This window comes from Haliotis rufescens, unplaced genomic scaffold (genome assembly GCF_023055435.1).
Source record: "Haliotis rufescens isolate VD_foot unplaced genomic scaffold, xgHalRufe1.0.p SCAF_8, whole genome shotgun sequence".
Lineage (NCBI taxonomy): Eukaryota > Metazoa > Mollusca > Gastropoda > Lepetellida > Haliotidae > Haliotis > Haliotis rufescens.
In genome coordinates this window covers 50309787-50337410 of record NW_025964372.1, presented here as the reverse complement: position 1 = coordinate 50337410, position 27624 = coordinate 50309787, and positions in this window count along the sequence as shown.

Below are 27624 nucleotides of genomic sequence, written 5' to 3'. Positions count from 1 at the left end.
TTGAGATGCCTATTTAGTTGTCTGCAATGGCTATTGTTTCTATTTAAGATACATGCCTTGATTTAGATCTAAGTTTTCAAGCACACACATAAGTTTCCTTAAATATTCGTTATAGTTGCCCTTGAATCCTTATGAGGGAGTCAATATCACATTAGATATATACTATCTGTATCGATTCAAGGGGACACCAGTCAGAGTTGTGTCCTTTAGCTGCAAGGATCCGCTGCCTGGATCCGCAGGGTGTTCGAATCCCAGACTTGTCCTGGTTATGGTGTTTGGTTCGTCTCTGTGCCTGTCTCGTGGTTTCATCAAATGGTTTCTACGACTTGCGTCAGATTAGATTTGGGGCGGTCGGGTAGCCTAGTGGTAAAAGCGTTCGCTCGTCACGCCGAAGACCCGGGTTCGATTCCCGACATGGGTACAATATGTGAAGCCCATTTCTGGTGTTCCCCGCCGTGATATTGCTGGAATATTGCTAAAAGCGGCGTAAAACCATATTCACTCAGTCACTCAGATTAGATTTCTCTGTCACATGAAGCTGGCCCGCTGGGCTAAATACTAGTACTGGTCAAAGTGACATTAAACCAAACTCGTGCACAACTCGGCATGAAGATGAAGATGAAGAGTAATCTGTTTCGCCAGATGGTTCATGGTAACCCAGAAATGCTTGGTTTCGTGGTGTTTTTTTTATTGCCACGGACAATTTCTCATTCCCTGAGGAAGGAGTCTTAATATGTGCATGGCTGTGTGTGTCGTGACGTCTTTCGTGAGACTCTAATTCTTACAAAAAAACGTGATGTGTTCCTTGTCTGACTATGAAAATGTTGTGGTATGAGTGAGTGAGTTTGTTACCCCCCCTTGATAGTATTTCTGTAATGTTCGCGTGGACCACTGTGCTGTGACACACGAACACTAGTATGGCGCTGACATACGAAGGCTGATAATTAGGTCGAATCTGGGATTCGAACTCACGTTCAGCTCATCGACGCAGAACTATGGTACGCAACTCTGAACAGCGAATTGCGGTGCCTCGGACTACAGCCATCTGTGAAGAGAGAGAGAGAGAGAGAGAGAGAGAGAGAGAGAGAGAGGGGGAGAGAGAGAGAGAGAGAGAGAGAGAGAGAGAGAGAGAGAGAGAGAGAGATATTAAATCTGTCTTGTGACAAAGACTACAATCGGCGATAATCACCAACGATTATGACCTTTCCCTGAATGTACTTGTAAACTCATTCTCAGTAATAAGATACTATTTCAATACAGAAAAGGACATGAAATATACAGGATTGAATGCGTTTACGTTACTGACCAACAAATATACAGCTCTTCCATAATGAAATTCGAAATGATATAAAAGAAACTAGAAGAAATGTCACCTCAATTAACACAATATCTACGTTACCATGGATACCGGCATTAATTACAACGTTTCAAACTTAGATTCATATCATATGGTGACAGACATCCAATTAGAATATTTATAACACAAGAACTTCGTCATGATATTTCATCCATGACAATTATTCATTCTTTATATTAAGAAACTGAGAGCTATGTCGTATGTGTAGTTTAAGGCCTCTGGCTAGTTTCCGTTTGCTAGTAATCTCACAGTTAAACTGCAACCAGATGTGTAATGTTATTTATGGAAACACATTTGAATGTGTATTACACAGCCTTTGGTAGAGTAAAAAAAATGACGTCATCAAGGAGCAGACGGCAATCGATGACGTTATCACCTCAAGAAATGTATATTGAGTTAAAGCTGTTGGGTATGCGACAAATTGAATGTCTCGTAGGATGAAGGGTAATAGCGTGACTATAGCATTAGGTTTGTGTGAGACACTGTACACAGTATAGGATTCCAAGACATACATGTACCATATTACCTGAAGTATTTCCAGACTATGGAGACAGTTTCCGGACAAATCGGAGTCGTGGCTTAACCCACGCTGGGATTCAGGGTACCATTAGCAACCTATACTGGCCGTAAGAGGCGACTCGGGTCTCAGTGAATAATATTTTACGCCGCCTTTAGCAATATTCCAGCAATGTCACGACGGGGGACACCAGAAATGGGCTTCACACGTTGTACCCATGTCGGGAATCGAACCCGAGTCTCGAACGCAAGGCTACCCGCCGCCCCTGTCAACTCGGGAGACTTGGTGGACCGCTTAACCCGGCGGAGTGGGAAATAGGACGTGATGAAACGGGCAGATTCAGTGAACCGCCGACCCAGCTGATGGACGTTGTCAATAATGTGTCGGGGCGGTCGGGTAGCCTAGTGGTTAAAGCGTTCGCTCGTCACGTCGAAGACCCGGGTTCGATTCCCGACATGGGTACAATGAGTGAAGCCCATGTCTGGTGTCCCCCGCCATGATATTGCTGGAATATTGTTAAAGGCGGCGTAAAACCATACTCACTCACTCATTTCGATGTGTCGAGACGCCTAAAGACGAAAAACGCTTTCTCCTTGATTGTTCTGTTAGAGACAAAAACTAGGGTATGACTATTGTCAACAACCCCAACATTACCTCGTCTGTAGGTAATATGTGTTTTAAAATGAAACTCTCAGAAAGCTTTAGTACAACTGCCACGGGAGAATGTTCTATCTCTCTATCATATTATTTACATGTAGTTTTATCCGTTAATGTCGTGCTACTACTGTATGTGAATTTACTATATTGATTTCTCGCCATATATGAAATGACGATAGGGGCTGTATGACCTTTCATAATGTGTTATCTTTGTTAGCATGTCTGTTGTTTAAAGCCGAACACAGCAATATTCCAGCTATATGACAGCAGTCTGTAAATGATCGTGTCTTGACCAGACGTCATGAGCATCGATCCACACAATTGGGATACGATGTGTCAACCAAGTCAGCGAGCCTGACCACCCGATCCCGTTAGTCGCCGCTTCCGACAAGCATAGTCACCTTTTACGGAAAGCATGGGTTACTGAAGACCTATTCTACCCGGATGTATGTCAGTAGGCAAGCTGGTATGTATGTCTATAAGCATGCTGGTATGTATGTCAGTAGGCATGTCAGTGGGCATGCGGGTATGTTTTCAGTAGACATGCCGGTATTGTGTCTGTAGGCATGCTGGTATGTATGTCAGTAGGCATGCCGGTATGTATGTAAGAAGGCATGCTGGTATGTTTGTCAGTAAGCATGCCGGTATGTATGTCAGTAGGCATGCTGGTATGTATGTCAGTAGGCATGCGGGTATGTATGTCAGTAGGCATGCGGGTATGTATGTCAGTAGGCATGCTGGTATGTATGTCAGTAGGCATGCTGGTATGTATGTCAGTAGGCATGCTGGTATATATGTCAGTAGGCATGCCGGTATGTATGTCAGTAGGCATACTGGTATGTACTGAAGTGCCAGTAATGGGGTGTCCTCAGATCTTTGCTTAGCGGTAGCGAGCGCTACGATTTTCATTTTTATGAGCTTGGTCAGTTTCCGCCACTAATATTTAAATCATATTTAAAAGTTAATAATTTGTGCATAAAGGATGAAGAGCTGAGAGTGAAAGAGTTGAATTCCTACCCAAATATACATTTCCACAAAAGGATTTACCAATATTAGAGAGGTTGAATGCTTTTACAACAGGAATAAGCAGAGCTGTTGTAACGCCTACATTTTACAAGACGCGGGTAGAATAAGAGTTCTTGTGGTATTCCGCCAATATGGAAATCTTCGAGAGGGTCACGAATCTACGTTTGTTTTGACGCGGAATGATCACGAATGCTATGTTATTGATATCAGATTCAAATTGTATTTGTGACAAATAATGATCTACATATTCTACATCTTCAACATCTTCTACATCCTCCTTCTCCTCCTCCTCCTACTACTACTGCCGCCTCCGTGGTCTTGTGGTAGAGCGTCCGCCCGGAGAGCGGAAGGTCCGGGGTTCGATCCCCGGCCGCGTCATACCAAAAGACGTTAAAAGATGGTACTTGTTGTTACCCTGTCTGGCGCTCGGCATTAAGGGGCTAAAACAAGGAGTGGTCGGCTTGGAGTCAGTATACTGTGTCTGAGTGGGGTATTCATGTTAAACTGCGGCATGGTATCTCAGTGAGCTAGCACTATAAATCGGCATCAGTCCGGACTAGTACAAGCAGCCACACACACACGTGCATGCACGTCGCTATATAAGTGCAATGATCTTGGACGCGACGGTAAACCCAATTTCACCTCACCTCACCTCAACTACTACTACCACCACCATCCACACATCCACTCACCCACCCACCCACCCACCCACCCACCCACCCACTCACTCACTCACTCACTCACTCACTCACTCACTCACACTACTATTACTATTACTACTATTACTACTTTTACTACTATTACTGGGGTCACGGGTGGCCCAGTCGTCTAAGGCGCCGCGATTCGCTATGCAGAGTTGCGTCCCTTGGGCACCCCAGAAACCTATGATTGTGGGTTCGAATCCCAGTTCGCCCAAATTATGTTTCTAGGTTTGTCAGCACCATACCCGTGCTCGTGGGTTTCACCGAAGTGGTAAACGTCTGAGACCTGCATCACTTCGGGCTTTCCTCCCACATTAAGCTGACACGCCGCGATATAACTGGAATACTGTTAAAAGCGGCGTTAAACCAAACTCACTCACTCACTACTACTATTACTATTACTACTACAACTACTACTACTACTACTACTCCAGCTACTACTACTATTACTGCTACTACTACTACTCCAACTACTACTACTACTGCTACTTCTGCTGCTGCTACTACTACTACTACTACTACTACTACTACTGCTGCTACTACTACTACTACTCTCCCCTATCGTCTCTCCTCCCTGGTCATTCTGGACGAATTAATACTAACTTATGCCAAGTCTCCGGGTAATCACTAACTACGGTATCCCTTCTTTCACCCCATGCTTGAAATTAACCTGTTTCATCTTTTACCTTGAGGGACATGCGAGATCTCCTCGTGTTCCTTACGGAGAACTAGCCACTGTCCTGTTAGTCCGCTTGACCAGTTCTTAATGAGCGGTGTCGTGTTGGCAGCAGAGTGCTGTTGTCGGAACCACAATCTGGAACCCAATATGGATCAGGTGGATGTCTACACAACGATCAAAAGAAGTTTTTTACAATGGGGGAGTTCGAAAGTTCAAATTCGAATGCAAAACTTCATTCCTTAGTTGTCGTGGCCTACTCTCATAATACCAACAAAAATGAAAATGTTGTCATGTACATGAGAGAAAACGTCGCAAAATGAGTTATGTAATTCACACGATTACATGTTTAGTTGCTTCTAAATAAGGATGCGCATCCCGGCATCCCCACACCCCAAGACACAACAAAGGCAATGTCGAACTTGCACCATCTTTCCTGTATTTAGTCTTTGTATAGTTATAATGGTGATGCTGTTCAGAGTACCACTGTGGCGTCATATATTAATCTGAGCTGTAAAAACCCTGATTTCATGACATACATGCACGCACTCGCACGCACGCACGCACGCACGCACGCACTCGCACGCACGCACACGCGCACACACGCACACACCTCGAAGATGAGGAATTACGAGTTCTATCCGACATGGATTTTCTTTCTTCTCTTATTTGGCAGTTGGGTGGGGTTATCTTATCGGAGTTGGGTTGGGGGGGGGGGGGGGGGGGGTCTTGGAGGAAGAGGCGGGGATGTTGGGCCGGTTTACGGTTTATATTAAACAACGGGACTTTAATAACAGAGGCGATGTTGCCCTTTGTGTTAGCCATTTTGCAAGTCAATACATCAAGAAGATCTGGTCTGACTTTACTGATTGTATTTTTGTGCTTTTGGATAAGAAACCTTTTTGGTTACACATACGATATTTTATATGGGTGTGTGTATATTCACCCTGTATATTCATCCGTCCGGAGCGACCCAAGACTGCAGAAAGGGATTGATTATTTAGACAACTGTTTGCTCTCGTGCATCACAGATGCTGATATTGAAGACTTTGTTTTTGTGATTATGGGTGATATGAATGCTAGAACAGGCAACTTAAAGGATTATATTTTACAGGATGGCAACAAATACATTCCTTCATTGGAAGATTGATCTGACAGTTTTAGCATATCTAGAAAGTGGACAGATGATCATGTAAACTCCTATGGTTGTGATTTAATAGATTTATGCTGTTCTCTTGATATACATATGATGAATGGGAGAATAATATCAGATCCCCGCGGGGATTTTACATGCTTTGCTGGTTGGGGTGCCAGCATGGTTGATTATTGTTTATGTTCATCTGAATTATTTAGTACTAATTATGATTTCAGTGTAGCCACAAGATGTGAGTCAGATCATTTTCCCATTGTGTTTAAGTTTGCTGTTACAGATACAGAGAATGTTATCAGTAACACGAATGCTGATAATGCAGAATCTATTTGTAGATACCGATGGTGTGCTGGTAAGCCTGAAGCGTTTTCTGAGTTACTTCGGGACTCGCTATCATCATACAGTTTTGATGATTTCATGGGTGAAATTTCTCGCGGTGTTGATTGTGCTGTTACAAATTTGACATCATTGATCATTACTTGTGCTTCTGTCAGTGATATGAAGGTAATTACAAGCTCAAACATATGTACATTTTCAGGAGCAAGATGGCATGATAGCGAATGTAAAGAGCTGAAACATGAGAAATATCGTATTCTTAATATGTTTAGAATAACTGGTGATCTGAACTATTTACAACAGTTTAGACAGTTAAGAAATGCGTATCGAAATATGTGTAGACAAAAGAAATTGATTTTTGAAGAGCGATTACTTGAGGATTTAATGTCTCATACTTGTAGTCCTAAGATCTTCTGGAACCAAGTGAAGGGACTTGTATCAAAAAACAGTAATGCAACTCAGTTTATAGCTCCATCAGAATAGGTCTCCTACTTTAAAACTATTTTGAATATAACTGATTATGATGTTGATCATGATAATTTTGCTTCCGCTGAGAGTTTTGTTTATGAACACGAGGAATCTAACTGTTTTGTCTGCAATAATGAAGAATTAAATGATATTTTGAATTGTGAAATCACTGAACCAGAAATTTTACATGTTATTAATCATTTGAAAGATGGTAAGACAGCTGGTCCCGATGGAGTTCTACCAGAAATGATAAAGTGTTGCAAGGGTAATCTTCTTCCTTATCTAGTTATATTATATAACGCTATTTTGCAGAGTGGTAATTTTCCTGAGGATTGGGCTCGAGGTTTACTTACTCCCATTCATAAGAAAGGCAGCAAATTTGATGTTAACAATTATAGGGGTATTACATTTAGTGATGTATTGGGTAAAATATTTACTTTTATTCTTAATAAACGGCTTACTATGTTTTGTGACATTTACGATAAGTACCAGAGTCTCAGGCAGGTTTTAGGGCTGGATACAGCACCATTGATAATATATTTGTGTTGCAAAGTCTAATACAGAAATACTTATCTAAAGCTAATGGCAGATTTTACTGACAGTGTTTATTTGTTGATTTTAGAAAGCGTTTGATTGTGTAAATAGAAAATTGTTGTGGTATGTCATGTTAAATAAGGGTATACATGGAAAGTTATTTTATGTCATTAAAGATATGTATTTAAAAGTAAAATCGGCTGTAAAGTTATCAAATAGCACAGCAACTTGCTACTTTGAAACGCTAAGTGGTGTACGCCAAGGCTGCACCCTTAGTCCAATATTATTCTCTTTGCTTATTGTTGAATTAGAATCAATGTTGCAGTCCTCCGGGGAGAGGGTAATATTTGTGAGTCAAGAATCTCTAGACATTTTGTTGTTATTATATGCCGATGATTTGTGCATAATTGATGATACTTGGGTTGATCTCCAACGAAAACTTAATATCCTTAAATCTTTCTATACTAAATGGGGTTTAGAAGTTAACCATAGTAAGACTGAAATTTTAGTTTTCGGAAATGGTGGAAAACTTAGGAGTACTGAGAAATGGAGGTTTGGAGATGTTAACGTTAATGTATCTACCTACCTTGGACGACTAGTATCAACTCTCTTGTTCAGAAGGCAAATAAGGCTCTGTTCGTTGTTAAGAAATTACAGCATTGTTTGAAGAACATACCCGTACATATACTTTTTTAAATATTTGACAGTCAAATTAAGCCTGTTTTATTATACACTTCAGAAATATGGGGCTATTAAAAAATTGCAGCAATTGAAAAATTTCAGATTAAATTCTGTAAATTTACTATTGGAATTGGAAGTCATGTTACAAATGTTGATGCCCTTGGCGAATGTGGTAGATATGGATTATTTATTGATTATCACAAGAGATGTATTAAATATTGCTTGAAATTGTTATCTTTACCCAGTTATAGATACCCTAAGCAATGTTATTTAATGCTGAAATCTTTAGATGAAGTTAATCGCAATACATGGGTAACTCGTGTCAAAAGATTATTATTCAGTTATGGATTTGGCCACGTGTGGATTTCGCAGGAAGTTGGCAATGAGACCCTCTTTATTAATGCATTTATTCAAAGGTTAAAAGACTGTAACCAACAGGACTGGTATTGTAAAGTTCGTGAAATACGTAAATTATCAATGTATAAGGAATATAAGTCATTGCTAACAGTTTAAAAGTATCTCTGTGAAATCACAAGCCGTCATTATAGACGTATGTTTTGTTTGTTAACAGTTGGCGAGTTGCCATTGATGGTAAATTTAGGTAGAAGATGCGGTATAGAGTACTGTAATAGGCAGTGCAGATTTTGTTATTTACAAGAAATTGAAGATGAGTTTCATTTTATGCTTGTCTGCCCATGTTACAGATATTTAAGAAATAAGTATTTACCTATTTATTACTCTTCCAATCCTACTTTATTTAAATATATTACACTATTATCTTGTAACCGCACTAGTATTGTTACTAATTGTGTTAAGTATAAACTGGAAGCACTTGCAATCCGAAATACTGTCACTTAATATCCTCTGTCATCTGCCTCATATTGTATTTTTCAATGAGTATTTGTACGTGGGCCTATGGCCTTTATACTGAAATAAAGAATTGAATCGGATCCGACCATATGTATGAAGTGCAGTTCTTGGGAAAGCGAACACATTCTCTTCGGATACATTTTTGGGCCCTAACTTCTTTTCATACGGGTCTCTGAACGTAGTGATAAAATTTCGTTGAAACAACTCTCACATTCCTACAACAACTCTCACATTCCTACAACAACTCTCACATTCCTACGACAACTCTCACATTGCTAACTGACACAGAATAAAATAACACCGCAATTGAAATCGGGATTGTCAAGTTTAACAGGTGCATCATTTCAAAAGATTGATTAACGCACCTGTCATTCACGACTGTAGGTAAAACCGTTATAGCATTAAATGAATTCACCGTAACCTTGGACCTTGTAATTCCCAAAGGATGTCTCATGCATTCCGCGCGGAGGGACACCAATTGAGAGTTACCTCCCCTTTCTTTTGTCTCAGGGTCGATGTCCTCACTTGGGTGTAACTGTTAGCGCAGTAGGTTTACAGTTGCCCGTTTGCCCAAGGGACAGGGGTTGTAAGGAGGAATTAATGAGATGAACTAGTGCGGTAGGGAACTTCCTGAAGGCATTGTCTGCTGGAATGAACTACACGTTTCTCTACTAAGTTGGGGTGGCTAGCTCATAGGGGACACCCACGGGAATTCCGAGGGCAGGGTAATAATAACAAGCCCCACCTGCATGTCGTGAGAACTGACATTGATGGGATTATGCAGAATGTCACATAATGTACTTAAGAGCAGAGAGAAAGGACTGTGTGCGTGTTTATTCGTTGTTTAACGCCCCTCTTAGCAATATTCCATCTTTATAAGTGTGGGCTGGATCGGCTTGTGATTGATATCAGGAGCAACGATGTTCTGATGACACGCAATTAAGTCAATTAACCACCAGGTCCATTAAGCTACCCCTTACCACCTACTCTGGTAGGGGTCCTACGGCTTCCAAGTGTAGTCGCCTCTTACGACCAGCAAGGGGTTGCTGTGCGCACAATTTACCCGGGCCCACACAGGGTCGAAAGAAAAAAGAGCGGAGGGTTACAATGTATGACCTGACTGACCCTGGGCCATCGCATTTCGGGTCTTTGTTCATGCCATCAACCACTAGTTTGCGTGGCCTGAGTTGAGTAGTTATCGGCCACCGTGGTATGACTGAAATATTGACTGATGCGCAAAAAAGATTCACTCACTCACTGGATCAAATCATCCTAAAAGCGTCCTTTGTTGTAGTTTGAATATTGTATGCGAACATAACGTTTTCGAGATCGAAATAATGAAGGAAGTCGGCGGTCCCAACGGTCAAACTGTTCCATACCACTTATAAACAAAATAATAGTTTCAGATTCAATTGCCCCCGACCATTGCATAAATATTCTGTGAATATTCTTTATTATTATTATTTTTTTTTTTTTTTTTTTATTTATATGTTTATGTGTTGTTGTTTTTAAATTATTTTTTTTATTTATTTATTTATTTATTTTTTTTTTTTTTTTTTGGGGGGGGGGGGGGGGGGGGGTGTTTAACTCAAACACCGATAGATCTTTGTGTAAATAGGTTTACAGTTGATTGTTATTACGAGAAAATACACACGGTAATCTTAATCCCTTAAAACATAAAACAATGCCTAGCAGAACAGGAAACACACTTTAAAAGCTAAATCATTATGTCGAGTGATGTTTTAACTCAAATGTTACATTTCTATTTCCACTGGTATGTTATCATCCGTTCCTTCGCTTAAGTAAGTAGTGTTTTACTGCGTATAAAACTCGAAAAATATTACGCAAAAAAACAGAGAGGTTTTTACCCTCTGCAGAATTTGAGTGGGGTAGAACTCAGGTAAGGTGACATCGGGTTATATCGAAGTCCACCAGGGTTTTAATATTTACATTTATGAGTAACGATAATTATTCATTTCACGCATAAAACACATATATGTATCAGGAGAAAGCGGGGGTAGTGGTCGGAAACCTGGAGTGGTATCTTTGCAGGTGGTATATTTGATCCAGCTTCGTCATAACAACAAACAACAACACAGGGGGTAAGCGCCGTCCATGCCAAACCGGATGTTGGTACAATGTAGGTAGCCACTACCAGTTTCTCCTTGGACAGTAATAATTGTGATTTCTCCCGAGCATATGAGAGCTTGTTTAACCAAGTTTTTAGCACTTTTTCTTAATAATTTGAACTAAATTTAACTTATATCATGGACCGAAGTGCTTCCGGATCACAATCGTTATAGTATTTATGTACGACCCTCAATAGTAAGTTCAGTATTACTAATTTTACTTTCGGTGTCATCGGCCGCGAAAGCGTCGAGTCGAAAACAAGGTTCTTTTCAGCGCACTTTTGTGTCGATTTTAGCGGTATTAGGCTATTTCAGGACTAGTGTTAATGTATTGCTTTTCTGGGGTGTATGTATGCAGAGATACGAGGGGCGTTCAATAAGTTTTGCAACTTCAATACAAGACCAAGTCGCAGAATATCTTTTGCACTTTTATTTTTCAATATAATTGCCATTCACCTCAATAGGCTTATTCTATTTGTCCTTCAAGCTTTTAATACCACTTTTATAGAAATCCGTAGATTGGCCCTCTAACCACGCCTCTGTGGCAGCCTTTATGTCCTCGTCATCCTGGAAGCGTCTTCCACGTAGGGCAGATTTCATTTGCCGGAACAGGAAATAGTCACTGGGGGCTAAGTCTGGGCTGAACAGTTAAATCACCCACCCTGCACCTGTTAACAAACAAACACTGTACGCGTTGACGCTGGTTGGTGTAACGTTGTCCAGGTTGTTAGATTTATTTATAAGCTGATTGTCGTATTTATACCTTGTTTCTGACTTTCAGATAACCAACAGGGCTAACAATGACAGGTATTCAGGATGTTTATCATGTCACATTAGAGGGTATCAATCACAACTAGTACTGATGCTTTGCACATTCAGTTATAGGCCATATTAAGACAAGCACGTCTTCAGGCGTGATTCACGGATTAAATCATGTTTCCTTTTGACGTAGGTGCTCATGCCAAAGGTAGTGGTGTTAATTAACACACATGACTAATAAGTTACCCGATGCCGTGGTTCTGAAAGGAAACGAACTGTGTCAAGTTGGTACCAAAGACAATAGGGTTTGCTTGAATTTTTAATATCCCAGAAAAGAGACAAGTTCAATTATGTCAAAACATTTGATTTTTCATCTTCCCCCAAAAAAACATTCCTCATAACAATCTTAATGAACAGTTCATGCCTTTATCCATGGGGAATGCGTAACTAAGCGTTGTGACCATAGTTACATCTTTAGAAGTTCAGGACAGTTTGTCTACAATGAAAGCAAAGTCCATCTAAAGTTTATTGAGAAAACAATATGTGAAATGCTGGACTTGATAACATCTATGTGAAATGTATGGATAACGCACCAATTGTGATCCCGCTTTGGGCTGTATTGTTTCTTTATACATATTAATCGGAATTTCTGCTCGGATCGGCAAAATCAAAACAACGGAATTTGGCCAAGAAGTTTCATCAAAAGCATGCTCGGAAGTTGTTTGATCAAGGTTACAATATTCAAGGCCTCAACAAAGCTTTCACAAAGTTTGATGGTAGAGGACATTTCCAAATTTGACAGATCAGTGACAAAAATTTCAAAGGATGTCCAGTGCTAGTTTTTCAAGTGACTATTTGATTTGCCTTTGCATGTGTTTGCGACGGGAGCCACCGGTGGGGTAGGATATGCTCACCTTTTCGCGAACATCTAGAATTATCACTATTTGATAGTGATTCATAAACACAGGCTTATAATATAGCCGGCCGCCGTCATGGTCGTTTATGATCATGGAAATGTTTTTTTTATCGCTTTTATTCAACACTTGAGCGAATATGCGTTATTGCTTAAAGCCACGTGAGGACGTTTAAAGCTATTTGCGGCCAAAACAAGGTAACTGAAATACTATGAGAGAATACACAGACTTATGAAACGTCTTAAAATGTTTCATCAGAACAGTTTCTGTCAAAATCACTGCTGTTTAAATCTGTTCAAATCAATGAAACTCTCTTATACTAACGGGGCGGTCGGGTAGCCTAGTGGTTAAAGCGTTCGCTCGTCACGCCGTAGACCCGGGTTCGATTTCTGACATAGGTACAATGTGTGAAGCCCATTTCTGGTGTCCCCCGCCGTGATATTGCTGGAATATTGCTAAAAGCGGCGTATATTTCACGATAAAACATTGTTCTGTCGTGACGTCACTTCTGGAGATTCAAATATGCGCTTGCAACTTGATGACGTCATATATTGGACGACGTTATTTTTGAGAGGAAGTGTCTAGAAAGTTATTCCCCATAGACGTAGCTGGGCAACGCAGATAAATGTTGCGGCCGAGTGATCGCATCCAAAAGTGGGAGAGATATGATGATCGGTATTAGGAGGCAAGGTTCCGATGGCCGGCGTGAGGATTGTGAGAATATGCGGGAAATACCAAACTTAACCCACCTGTTCGTAAAAGGGACTTGTCCGACATTTCCGAGGTCGGATTCTATTCAGGGAGTCATCATTATTAAAACTGGGGAAGTATTTTTGAAGCTTGTACATTTTATTGACATTCTTAAAGAGGCTGTACATAATGTTGATATCTCATATGAGAAATAAACGACACGTCGTCGTTGTTTATCGTACAATAAATCACTGCAGGGAGAACAAGCATGAAATACTCATATCCCCCGCCAATATGACATGTCCGGTTGTGTGCAATGCATTAGCTCCTGTGAACTATGTTCACTGGGCCTTTTTTGTAAATGGCCTAATTTGCAGCACTAAAAAAAGTTACTACTGGTGTTTCCCATCTGCAGTTTATGATAGAATATGTAGCTGTATTTGTAATGAGTAAGTATGAGACAAATGGACAAACAACTTCTTTATTACAATTAGGATCGATGATTTTGGTGTAGGTTCTAACACCGTTATCAAGCAAGTGAAGTACAGAGTATGGTTGACAAGAATATATACAGGATAGGAGGCAGTGTTAATACAGTTGAGTTGGTTTAAGATCAGTTACACTGTTGTATTTGTAATGAGTTGTGTTTCTGATTAAAGTTAGTCAATGAATGCAGCAACCCTGTCCATGACACGTTTGGAGGAACATACACACAAGTAATGCAGAACTTACCAACAAGAATGGATATATATTCAATACCGCGAGATGACATTATGTGCCAAGTTTGGTGAAGAATTATTGTACGGTTTTCAAGATCTGCTCCGGAAACGAGGACTACCGCCATTTTCAGTCTAAGTCAAAGTCGTTGCCATGGAAATTCGATAAATAATTTCTTTAAAAAAACCAAACTATCAAAAGGCACCAGTTCACCACTAGACCTATCTATGTGCCACGTTTGGTGAATAAATATGGTACGGTTTTCAAGATTTGCTCCGGAAATGATGACTACCACCATTTTCAATCTAAGTCAAAGTCGTTGCTATGGAAACTCGAAAAAAAATATATTTTAAATCCTAAACTATCACAAGGCACCAGTTCACCACTAGACCTATCTATGTGCCAAATTTGGTGAAGAAACATGCTACGGTTTTCAAGGTCTGCTCCGGAAAAGAGGACTATCGCCATTTTCAGTCTAAATCAAAGTCGTTGCCATGGAAACTCAAAAAATATTTATTTTTAAGTCCCAAACTATCATATGCAAACTGTGCAAATGTTAGGGAAGAAAGCTGTAGTTAGATGATATTATTCAGCTAGGAAGCTGAAAGCTATTGTATTGACAAGCTAGAGAGTTTGTGACAAAGGGACAAAATAGACTAACCTGTCCACCCTTCACTAAAATGGACCAACCGCTTGGACTCCCAACCCAAGCATATACTACAACTAATGAAGATATACACAACTACTTGAAATGAAAAAAGCTAAAACTATATTCCTGAAAACTATATATACAATATCCTGTTATACTATATGTTAAGTATTTGGGGATAGTTCTATCATCATCAGCTTAATGTTAACACCGTGAAGTATTTGGGCATAGTTCTATCATCATCAGCTAAATGTTAACACCGTGAAGTATTTGGGCATAGTTCTATCATCATCAGCTAAATGTTAACACCGTGAAGTATTTAGGCATAGTTCTATCATCATCAGCTTAATGTTAACACCGTGAAGTATTTGGGCATAGTTCTATCATCATCAGCTAAATGTTAACACCGTGAAGTATTTGGGCATAGTTCTATCATCATCAGCTAAATGTTAACACCGTGAAGTATTTGGGCATAGTTCTATCATCATCAGCTAAATGTTAACACCTTGAAGTATTTGGGGATAGTTCTATCATCATCAGGTATATTTATATTAGGGTGCATGTTTTGTCAGCATCCTCCCCGCGCATGGGTTTCACCAAAGTGGTAAACGCCTAAAACCTGCATCACTTCGGGCTTTCCCCGCGGGGGTACGCGGGGGTACGTGGTGAAGTCAAGATTCTATTGCGCTGTTTTGACGCAGGAAACAGAAGAGGCGGGTTTCGTGTTTCGTGTGACCTCACCCATTGTTCATCTGTATTTAGCGACTATGAAATCTATATGTATTTCATTGCTGTTAGAACCAATCTGTTCTTTCTGTTAATCATCTGACAGAAATATTTTAATGCCAAACACCAGAACTGTTGAACGAGCCATCTGGTGTAGCGTTACGCGATGGACCAATATCGTAATTAGTCCCCAGGCTATTTTCAATTTGGAGTCATTAGTCATATATTTCAGTCAAGGGTTTTATGGGCGATCAAATGAAGATTCTTTATCAATTATGTTTCAATTTTAATTACCACTCTTTCCGCCCCGCTCCCACACACTCATATCTCCTTGCTCTCGCACTCTTCACCCGGGGCGGTCGGGTAGCCTAGTGGTTAAAGCGTTCGCTCGTCACGCTGAAGACCCGGGTTCGATTCCCGACATGGGTACAATGTGTGAAGCCCATTTCTGGTGTCCCCCGCCGTGATATTGCTGGAATATTGCTAAAAGCGGCGTAAAACCATACTCACTCACTCACTCTTCACCCGCTCTCACGCTCTCTCTATCTGACCCAAACTCGCTCTCACACATTCTACCCCGTTTCTACACATTAAAGTAGTGTCTAACATCATTTTAAACGAATTTAATAATGTTCCCGTCATTTTTGTCGATCTATTTACTTAAGTTAAGTTTCCCAATAAGTTTAGATGGGGTTTTCTAATGTGTGGATGATGATAATGGGACGTTCCACTTAAACACTGTATTCATTTTCGCAATTTCTAAAGTTACTTCAATGATCGAAATTTATTTAAAGAATGACATTATATGATGAAGAGGACATTACCCCAGTGTCACACTATCGTAAATAACACACGCCGTGATATAACTGGAATACTGTTGTAAGAGGCGTGAGATCCGGATTAAACAGATCCGCAGCAACCCATGCTTGTCGTAAGAGGCGACCAACGGGATCGGGTGGTCAGGCGCGCTGACTTGGTTGATGCATGTCTTCGTATCCCAATTACGTGGATCGATGCTCGTGATATCAATCACTTGATTGTCTGGTCCAGATTCGATTTACAGATGTTGTCATATAGCTGGAACAGTGCTGAGTGCGGCGTTAAGCAACTAACAACAAAATCAAAGCAGCAACAAAAACTACTCACTGCTTCAGGTCAAAGGTCAAGCACCTGAAGTTCCGCGTGCTCACTCTGGAAGCACTACTCAATTACAGTTACAAAAATGAACAATTCGTGTTTGTCACGCCGTTCTTAACTTATAATATTCAGCAGTGCGACAAATAGGGACCGCATTATCACTTCGAAATCCATCCTAAGAAAGGTAACACCAGAATCGACACTTGTGGGCAAAAGAAGTATACTTGAAAATTGGATTTCATCAAAAAATTCCAAACGTTATCAAAACTTGACAGGAATGACCTCTTGTGAGATACTCATTGATATGCAATATCGCCAATGATACCCGTATCGAATACATCACCATGGAATAACCATTTCTTGTTTGTTCATTGTTAGCTACCATCAAACATTCTTTTGCCTGACAGCTTATTAATATAGGAATAATCCGAAGAAATAAATGTCGTGAATAGAGCGGGGGAAAAAACATATTCTCCTGTTATGACTTTCCGCCATGTCGTAGTTTTAATGCGGAACGAGTTTTATCATGCATCGAGGTTTTTGCCGATCGAAACTAAATAAATGTCGGTTATGTCTTTCTTGGACCCAATTACATAGAAAATACCGTTTATTCACATTCGGATTTTGCTTAACATTACATGCAGTGTATTAGGAAGAACCAGACCCAGAGGTGTTCACATTTATACACTTTTATGAGAATATATTCGTTGCAATTGTCACGATATACTAATTGTATTCAACAGGGCTCCGTTTAGTACAGCCGGTTTTGCGCTACGACCATCTTAAGGCTATGTTAGAGCAGACATAGAATGAAAACAGTGACAGCTCTACAATTGACTTTGGTCCAGTTGAAGTATAGTAGCGCTTAGCGTCTTAGCACTAAGATCAGCATAGGTCTGTTTTAAAGTATAGGAGCTATGCCGTATGGGGGGTGTCTCAGTGCTTCGGCATAACGACATGAGTCAACGCTATGATTCATGGTCACTAATTTTTTGAAATTGTCAGGTGACACATTCACTACCCTACTACTGACGTGTTTTATTCCGTAACCGGTTCTGGGAAACAGAATCTGGCTTTTAACTTTAGAGTTGGGACGAGTTGTTCTCCATCTGTGACGTAGCTAGTCTAAACAATTTTTGAAAATTACGTTCAACTTGTCGGATACTGTTTCATACTGCGAATATGTGGAAATGGAAATCGTCGACCTTATGGTCATGGCAGGACAACCAGCACGAAGGGAGGAGTGTTTGGGGAAGATGGTAGGCATTGTGACGTGTCTGCTTTGTCACATGTAGGCATTATTATGCGCATTCTCTTTGACATGTAGGCATGAAGACGTGTATTCTATTTGACATGTAGGCACTGTGACGTGTCTGCTTTGTAACACGTAGGCATTATGACATGCATTCGTTGTGAGATGGTAGGCATTATGACGTTAGTGGATTAAGCTATCTAGTAGCTATTCAGCCTCATTTTAACATTAGATTAACATTACATATTAATGATTAATATTACATTTTAACTTAATTATATATAGTTTTTGTAGAGCAACAATTCATCCTCGATTAAAAACCAAACAGTGACTCAGAATTCTACACTCCCTGACGCTGTCTCCTGGACATTCATATTTCAGACATAAAACCAGTTTAACTATGAAAGTTTCCGGCGCGCCGACGTTCTAAATATTCCATCGCATGCGGCTCCCGAACGCTGGTCTGTCGGTGGCTCCTCAGAGTAGGAGACACACTGCCCCCACGCCCTGTACCAATGCTGTGTATATTATTAGTTCTTTCAAGCAGGATCATTTGCGTCATACGGTGACTATGCACGTCCCCGGTGATTGTGATAAAAACAAGGAATACTCCCAACGGAGATCCCCACCGAGCTCGTCCACACTTTTTATTAACCTTTTATTGATTATTGTTTTAACCGTTTGGATGCATAACATCTGTTGTGTCTCAAACCCGCTCTAGTTGGAGTGTGTTAATGTCACGGCGGAACGCACGGGTGTCCTATTGCTTCGTATCTGGTCACGTGGCCGGATGCGGAAGGAAGTTTGTCAGCTGCCGGAAACCGTTCCGAGCGAATGTCGTGATCTTACGTAATATGTTACGACTTTAAAGAAGTCTGACGGGTGTAAAATTTGGTTTCGTGTATTAACTTACAATATAACTTTTTTAGCTGCTTTGATAGGTTTGTGCATGTTTGACGTAATTGTACATGAAAACTCAACACGACGGACAACATTGATGGATTTAATTCGGAAAAATAGAATACTAAAGTACTCACGGAAATGAAAATAAACTGTTTTTTCGACCTCAGATCTTAAATAAATGCAGTTAATATACAAAATATGTAAATATTCAAACAACTAAATTAGTACTAATTGGGCCGTGACACAAATATAGCGTATCAAATGTTTTTATGCCTTTTTACACGTAAAAGTGTGTAAAAATGTGAATAAAACAGACAGTTGTGAAACAGGGCATAACCAGGTGTAAGTAGATCAAGGTGACCTATGACACCTTGACGACAGGTGAGAACAGGTGCATAATGCCTATAGTCTGTTTCTGCTATGTCAATTTGGACTTAGTTTTATTTTTGAATGTTGAAAGTACCGACAAATTACCTCCTGTAAAGTACTTTTTGTATTGTTCACTGAGATCAAACTAGCAAATCCAGACTAGTACTTTTCGAGTTGTTTTGTTATTTCGTATTTACAGCTACGTAACACTGTGTGTCGATTTTTAAATTGAGAAAAACAGGTTTTTTTTCGTTTCCGTGAGTACTTTAGTGGTAATATTATAGAATACTGGTAATAATTACATTGAAAGTGCGATTTGTACTTTTTTACAAAATGATTTATTCAAGCAACAATGATATTCAATATTCTGAATAAGCTATGTGTAAAAAGATAAATACTACTAGTTAGGTTGCGACGGTTGTTGGTTGGTTGGTTTGTTGTTTAACGCCGCACTCAGCAGTATTCCAGCTATATGACGGCGGTCTGTAAATAATCGAGTCTGGACCAGACAATCCAGTGAATGGGATCACGAGCATCGATCCACGCAATTGGGATACGATGACATGAATCAACCAAGTCAGCGAGCCAGACCACCCGATCCCGTTAGTCGCCTTTTACGACAAGCATAGTCGCCTTTTACGGCAAGCATGGGTTGACAATCCAGTACAACATACTGCTGATAAATAGCGTGAGAATCTGGTACTACATACCGCTGATACATAGTGTGAGAATCTAGTACTACATTCCGCTGATACATAGTGTGAGAATCCAGTACTGCATACCGCTGATACATAGTGTGAGAATCTAGTACTACATTCCGCTGATACAAAGTGTGAGAATCTAGTACTACATTCCGCTGATACATAGTGTGAGAATCTAGTACTACATACCGCTGATACAAAGTGTGAGAATCTAGTACTGCATACTGCTGATACATAGTGTGAGAATCTAGTACTACATACCGCTGATACAAAGTGTGAGAATCTAGTACTACATTCCGCTGATACAAAGTGTGAGAATCTAGTACTACATACCGCTGATACAAAGTGTGAGAATCTAGTACTGCATACTGCTGATACATAGTGTGAGAATCTAGTACTACATACCGCTGATACAAAGTGTGAGAATCTAGTACTACATTCCGCTGATACATAGTGTGAGAATCTAGTACTACATACCGCTGATACAAAGTGTGAGAATCTAGTACTGCATACTGCTGATACATAGTGTGAGAATCTAGTACTACATACCGCTGATACAAAGTGTGAGAATCTAGTAATACATACCGCTGATACATAGTGTGAGAATCAAGTACAACATACCGCTGATACATAGTGTGAGAATCTAGTAATGCATACCGCTGATACATAGTGTGAGAATCCAGTACTACATACCGCTGATACATAGTGTGAGAATCCAGTACTACATACTGCTGATACATAGTGTGAGAATCTAGTACTACATACCGCTGATACAAAGTGTGAGAATCTAGTACTGCATACTGCTGATACATAGTGTGAGAATCTAGTACTACATACCGCTGATACAAAGTGTGAGAATCTAGTAATACATACCGCTGATACATAGTGTGAGAATCCAGTACTACATACCGCTGATACATAGTGTGAGAATCCAGTACTACATACCGCTGATACATAGTGTGAGAATCTAGTACTGCATACTGCTGATACATAGTGTGAGAATCCAGTACTACATACCGCTGATACATAGTGTGAGAATCTAGTACTACATACCGCTGATACATAGTGTGAGAATCCAGTACTACATACCGCTGATACATAGTGTGAGAATCCAGTACTACATACTGCTGATACATAGTGTGAGAATCTAGTACTACATACCGCTGATACATAGTGTGAGAATCAAGTACTACATACTGCTGATACAAAGTGTGAGAATCCAGTACTGCATACCGCTGATACATAGTGTGAGAATCCAGTACTACATACCGCTGATACATAGTGTGAGAATCCAGTACTGCATACTGCTGATACATAGTGTGAGAATCTAGTACTACATTCCGCTGATACATAGTGTGAGAATCTAGTAATACATACCGCTGATACATAGTGTGAGAATCCAGTACTGCATACTGCTGATACATAGTGTGAGAATCTAGTACTACATACCGCTGATACAAAGTGTGAGAATCTAGTAATACATACCGCTGATACATAGTGTGAGAATCAAGTACTACATACTGCTGATACAAAGTGTGAGAATCCAGTACTGCATACTGCTGATACATAGTGTGAGAATCAAGTACTACATACTGCTGATACAAAGTGTGAGAATCCAGTACTACATACCGCTGATACATAGTGTGAGAATCCAGTACTGCATACTGCTGATACATAGTGTGAGAATCTAGTACTACATTCCGCTGATACATAGTGTGAGAATCTAGTAATACATACCGCTGATACATAGTGTGAGAATCCAGTACTGCATACTGCTGATACATAGTGTGAGAATCTAGTACTACATACCGCTGATACAAAGTGTGAGAATCTAGTAATACATACCGCTGATACATAGTGTGAGAATCAAGTACTACATACTGCTGATACAAAGTGTGAGAATCCAGTACTGCATACTGCTGATACATAGTGTGAGAATCCAGTACTACATACCGCTGATACATAATGTGAGAATCTAGTACTAAATTACATACCGTTCATTCCTATTGAAACAATACAGTACTAAAACATTGATATCTGTTGTGACAATTCAGTACTACATATTGTTGATACCTATTGTGAAAAAACGGCATGAGTCACAAAAAAAACCATGAAAATGTCGTTTTTTGTTGCTACGTTACTTCCCGGGGTACCAAAAGGGGGTATTGTATGACGGTGCTAACGTCATCCGTGCCCAGGTGTCGTCACCAAAAAATAGCACTTGGTATGACAAAAACAACCACACGAGGTATACGTGCATGTATACTCTCAGGCTCTTGTTTGCCCGGTGGGGGGGGGGGGGGGGGGGGGGGGGGGGGGGGGGGGGGGGCGGTCGGGTAGCTATATATATATATATACCTAGTGTGGCAATCCAGGACTATACACCTTTCCACCAATCCGGGTTAGAATAGGTCTTCAGCAACCCATGCTTGTCGTGAGAGGCAAATAACGGGATCGGGTGGTCAGGCTCGCTGACTTGGTTGATGCCTGTCATCTTATACCAAGTGCGTGGATCGATGCTCATGACATCAATATCTTGAGTGTCTGGTCAAGACTCGATTATTTACAGACCACCGTCATAAAGCTGGAATATATATATATAGAGAGAGAGAATAATGTTTATTATAGTGTCACATGTTATATACACTTCATACTAAAACACGTACACGAACAGTAAAATATAACATCCGACCGGGTATGGCCTACGAGACACTTAGACATAAAAGCAAATTATAACGTCATGATCTGGATAAGGTAAAATAAGACATATACTAACACAATGTTTAAAATTAAGGTTGGGTTATGAACACGCACGCTCGCACGCACACGCACACACACACACGCCAAATTACTTATAAAATCACGCACACTATCATACACAAACACGTAGGTACCCACACACCCACCCCACACCATACCACGCACACACGCACACACACACGCACTCACACACACACACCATACGTACATTATACCCCCCACACACAAACACACGCACGCACGCACGCACGCACGCACGCACTCACACACACCCACACACACGCGCGCACGCACGCACACACGTACACATACACCATACGTAGATTGTACGCCCCACCCCCCACACACCCGACACCCCCACCCCCCACCCCCACCCCCACCCCCACCCCCCACCCCCACACACACCCAACACAGGGGTACGTTTCTCCTCACCGACACTCAACATAAGCATTACAAGTATAACATTGATTACAAGAAGAAATACTACAATTCGCAAGCATAATGACATACATGCAGAAAAGCGCACACAGAATCAAATGCGTGACAAGCGTTTTTGGAACATTTGATCAATTAGCTTACAAAGAGTATAACACCCGTATTCACATCTGAGTAATGTTATAAATTTCTCGGTTGAAGATAAGTTTTTAAAATCTGGCATACATTCACACATAGCGTTCATTGCATCATAACGTAAATCATCATACATGTTACAATCAATTAAGAAGTGGACCTCAGTCTCTACTGAGTTAAAACAAAAAGGGCAAGTTCTATCCTGAAGGGGGACAGGGGGACGACTGTACCTCATTTTTTCAATGTTAATGGGGAGGCTGCCACTGCAGCGGCATTAACAACAAACAAACAACAACCACGCATACCTTTTGTATAAACACAACTAAACAACAAGAACCGTTTCAGCCCTAAAATGTTTCGTTTCCATTTTTATCGCCTGACTGTAAAGATTCGCCAATCTCAATTTTTGTGCTGACACTTAACGACTGCGAGCGGGGAAGTCGGCCATCGTTAATACTCGGGAGACCGATTCAACAGTAGATTAATCATGCTCGGCTATTTTTCTGTCATCTCTCAATGTAGAATTCTTTCAGAAAGAAACACTTGGATTAACACGGGCAATCTCACGTGCAGATACAGCAGTGTTTGATGGGGATAGGGACACACTGAAAGTATGTCTGTCGGTTGTAGAATAGCTGGGAAAGGTAGCGACAGGTCGGTACTAGCTGGTTTGGTTTGTTGTTTAACGCCGCACTCAGCAATATTTCAGCTATATGACGGCGGTCTGTAATTAATCGAGTCTGGACCAGACAATCCAGTGATTGGGATCACGAGCATCGATCCACGCAATTGGGATACGATGACATGAATCAACCAAGTCAGCGAGCTTGACCACCCGATCCCGTTAGTCGCCTCTTACGACAAGCATAGTCGCCTTTTACGGCAAGCATGGGTTGCTGAAGACCTATTCTTACGGGGATCTTCACGGGTCGGCACTAGATGGTAAACAGTCTTGTTTTTGTTCTTGACCATTTCCTTATTAATTATCGGGGAAACCCTCGAGCACGGGTACGGTGCTGACAAACCTAGAAACATAATCGGGGCGAACCGGGATTCGAACTCACAATCATAGGTTTCTGGCGTGCCCGAGGGACGCAACTCTGCACAGCGAATCGCGGCGCCTTAGTGTCCCCTCAAGTGGGTCAACTACAGTACATGTGACTTGGTTTGTAACAACCACCCTGTAGTCAGCCTTATTCTTCACGTACATGTAGGCATGTAGGATTATTCCGTATATAAATCTTATATTGGTTTGTCCGGTGTGAGTATCTGTATTGATTACATAATTGAAACTGTCCATCATGCACATATCAATCGATAGATTCAACTTGAAGCAAATGATATTGTACATTGCCAATCACACATCTTAAGGATCCCTGCTGTGGCCAATGAGTGAGTATGGTTTTACGCCGCTTTAAGTAATATTCCATCAATACGGCGTGGAAACAAGAAATTGGCTTCACACATTGTACCCATGTGGGGAATCGAACCGGGTCTTCGCCGTGACGAGCGAACGCTTTAGCCACCAGGCTACCCAACTACCCTGTGGCCAATGAAGTTGTACCTATTTATTAGACTTAGCTATATAGCTGATATTTACGATACTGGGCCCCGTTCCTCAAAGCGATCTTAGCGCTAAGGTGATCGTAACTCCCATACTTTAACATAGTCTTACGATCATCGTAGCGCTAAGATCGCTTTGAGGAACGGGGCCCTGATCCTAGTGTTAAAGAGACAAGCAGTGCTTGGCATATCCCACACCGTCAAGCTACGATGACGCAACCAAGTGTGAACCACCCGATCCACTTGCCGCACCACATGTCAGACACAGGTTTCTGGGAACATATTCAAACCCGGACTCACCTCAACGGGATGTCACTAATGTGCTTGGGGTATGGAAAGGGCGGGCGGGATGGTGGGTGGGTGGGTGAGGACGTGGTTGTGTGTGGAAGTGGAAGGAGTGGAAAGGAGGGTGGGGGTGGGCAGAAGTTTCTGTTATCCAATTTCGTCAAGCTTTTATATCCTGCCGGGCAAAAGAAAGTATACGCTTGAAAATTAGATTTGACCAAAAAATTACAAATGTTATCAAAACGTTACTTGGCTGAATATAGTCGTCGAAACACTGCATTCCTATTCACAACTATGACGCACGTAGCAAATACATCACTGAATAACCATTTCTTGTTTGTTTCATTTTTAGCCACAAAGTAAACATAGGTGTATGCCCAACAGATTAGTATAATCCGTCAACATCTTGAGGGACTGTCTCTGATGTGCCTGGGTGGCTGGGTGAGGCGGATGTATTAGTGGGTGGGGGTGGATATGGTTCTGTGAGGAAGTGTGATTGGGGGTGGTGTGCGCGGACAATGTTAAAGAATTAGCACAAGACGTTACCTCTGTCACAAACACCTGACTCGAAGCCTCCTCGAAGCCTCCTCAAAGCCAGACAAACTACGTCAGAACCACAAACGTTGACAGGTGTCGTCACAAAAAAAATAGCACTTGCTATAGCAGGTGTGACAAAAACAACCACAGGAGGTACACGTGCATGTATACTCTCAGGGTCTCATTTGACCGGGGGCGGTCGGGTAGCCTAGTGGTTTAAGCGTTCGATCGTCACGCCGAAGACCCGGGTTCGATTCCCGACATGGGTACAATGTGTGAAGCCCATTTCTGGTGACCCCCGCCGTGATATTGCTTGAATATTGCTAAAAGCGGCGTAAAACCATATTCACTCATGTTATTACGTTGAAGTGAGGCACCTAGCTTTTAATAACGTGTAAGAAAGCGTAATATTTATAGATAAACAGTTTATATTGATAGAGCTTTCACAAAAGCAAATCTGCAAGTTTTGTGCAAAGAAACTTTGCCGTCCATCCCATAAGTGAGAAACTGGTGATCTGTGAATGAATGTGATTCCAAGCGCCCGTTGCTTTAACACGGCGTGACTATTACCACAACATCAGAACATTTCGCAAGACGGATTAACGTACCAAGATTCAGACTGACAACAGTTTTGCTGTTCGTAGACACGCCCTAATGCTTGCGACCCTTGAAGACCCGGGTTATATTTGATCCCCATGCTTGCCGTAAAAGACGCCTATGCTTGTCGTAAGAGGCGACTAACGGGATCGGGTGGTCAGGCTCGCTGACATGGTTGATGCATGTCATCGTATCCCAATTACGTAGATCGATGTTCATGATATCAATCAATTCAGCGAGCCTGACCACTGCAGTCAGTCGGTTTTAAACAACAAACAAAACAAACAAACCCAATGCTTGCTTATTAAGTGAGTGAGTTTAAAGCATTATCTATCAATGACGTAGGGGAAGACACTCCAAAGAAGAGACACTCATTGTACCCGTAGTATGTACACAGCCTAAATGGTATTAATTCGACAGGCCGTCCCAGCCTGACATAAGATTTCTTCGATTATCGCTTGAGAAGCTGTCACAAGATATCGCTTTCCGGTGCCACTGAGTCTCCATGTCGCAATGTGACCTTCTGACATCAATCGATTCCACTGACAACGGCAGATCTGACAACATACATTAGGGAAGCCATGTAGCCTGCCCACCATAGGAAAATTGAGAAATCTAATAGCGCTTATCCGTCACCTTGACAACCACCGGAAATAGTCCGTGGCGAATGAATACGTTCATAAACCTTCAGCACCTACTCAACCCTTGAAGTGCGCATGCCCGGACACTATATGAAAACGAGGCGCCAGCAGCTCCATTCACAGTCTTTCTCGGCCAAGCTTCTGAAGTGATCTCGTTTGAGCAAAAGACAAAACGAGATTAACGCGCCTGACGAGTATCGGCAGCAGCAGTAACAGCATACAGGTACTTTGTAATGTGAAGGATATACTGTAACTAAGTGATTAGGTTCTAGGCGGGATACATTTTGCACTGTCACCCTCAAAGGTATGTAACTTATCGTTTGAGTTTTCTTATAACTTTAATGTTCGGTTTTTAAAGTCATGGAACTCAAATACAGTTCGAGGCTTTAACAGTGAAAAAATAGAATCACGCAGCTCTTCCGGTAATATTTTGAACCATTGTGTATTTACACACATGTATTTGTTCTCATTTGTTCTGGACCGCCTCCGTGGTCTAGTGGTAGCGCGTCCGCCCGGAGAGCGGAAGGTCCGGGGTTCTCATTTGTTCTGGACCGCCTCCGTGGTCTAGTGGTAGCGCGTCCGCCCGGAAAGCGGAAGGTCCGGGGTTCTCATTTGTTCTGGACCGCCTCCGTGGTCTAGTGGTAGCGCGTCCGCCCGGAGAGCGGAAGGTCCGGGGTTCTCATTTGTTCTGGACCGCCTCCGTGGTCTAGTGGTAGCGCGTCCGCCCGGAAAGCGGAAGGTTCGGGGTTCTC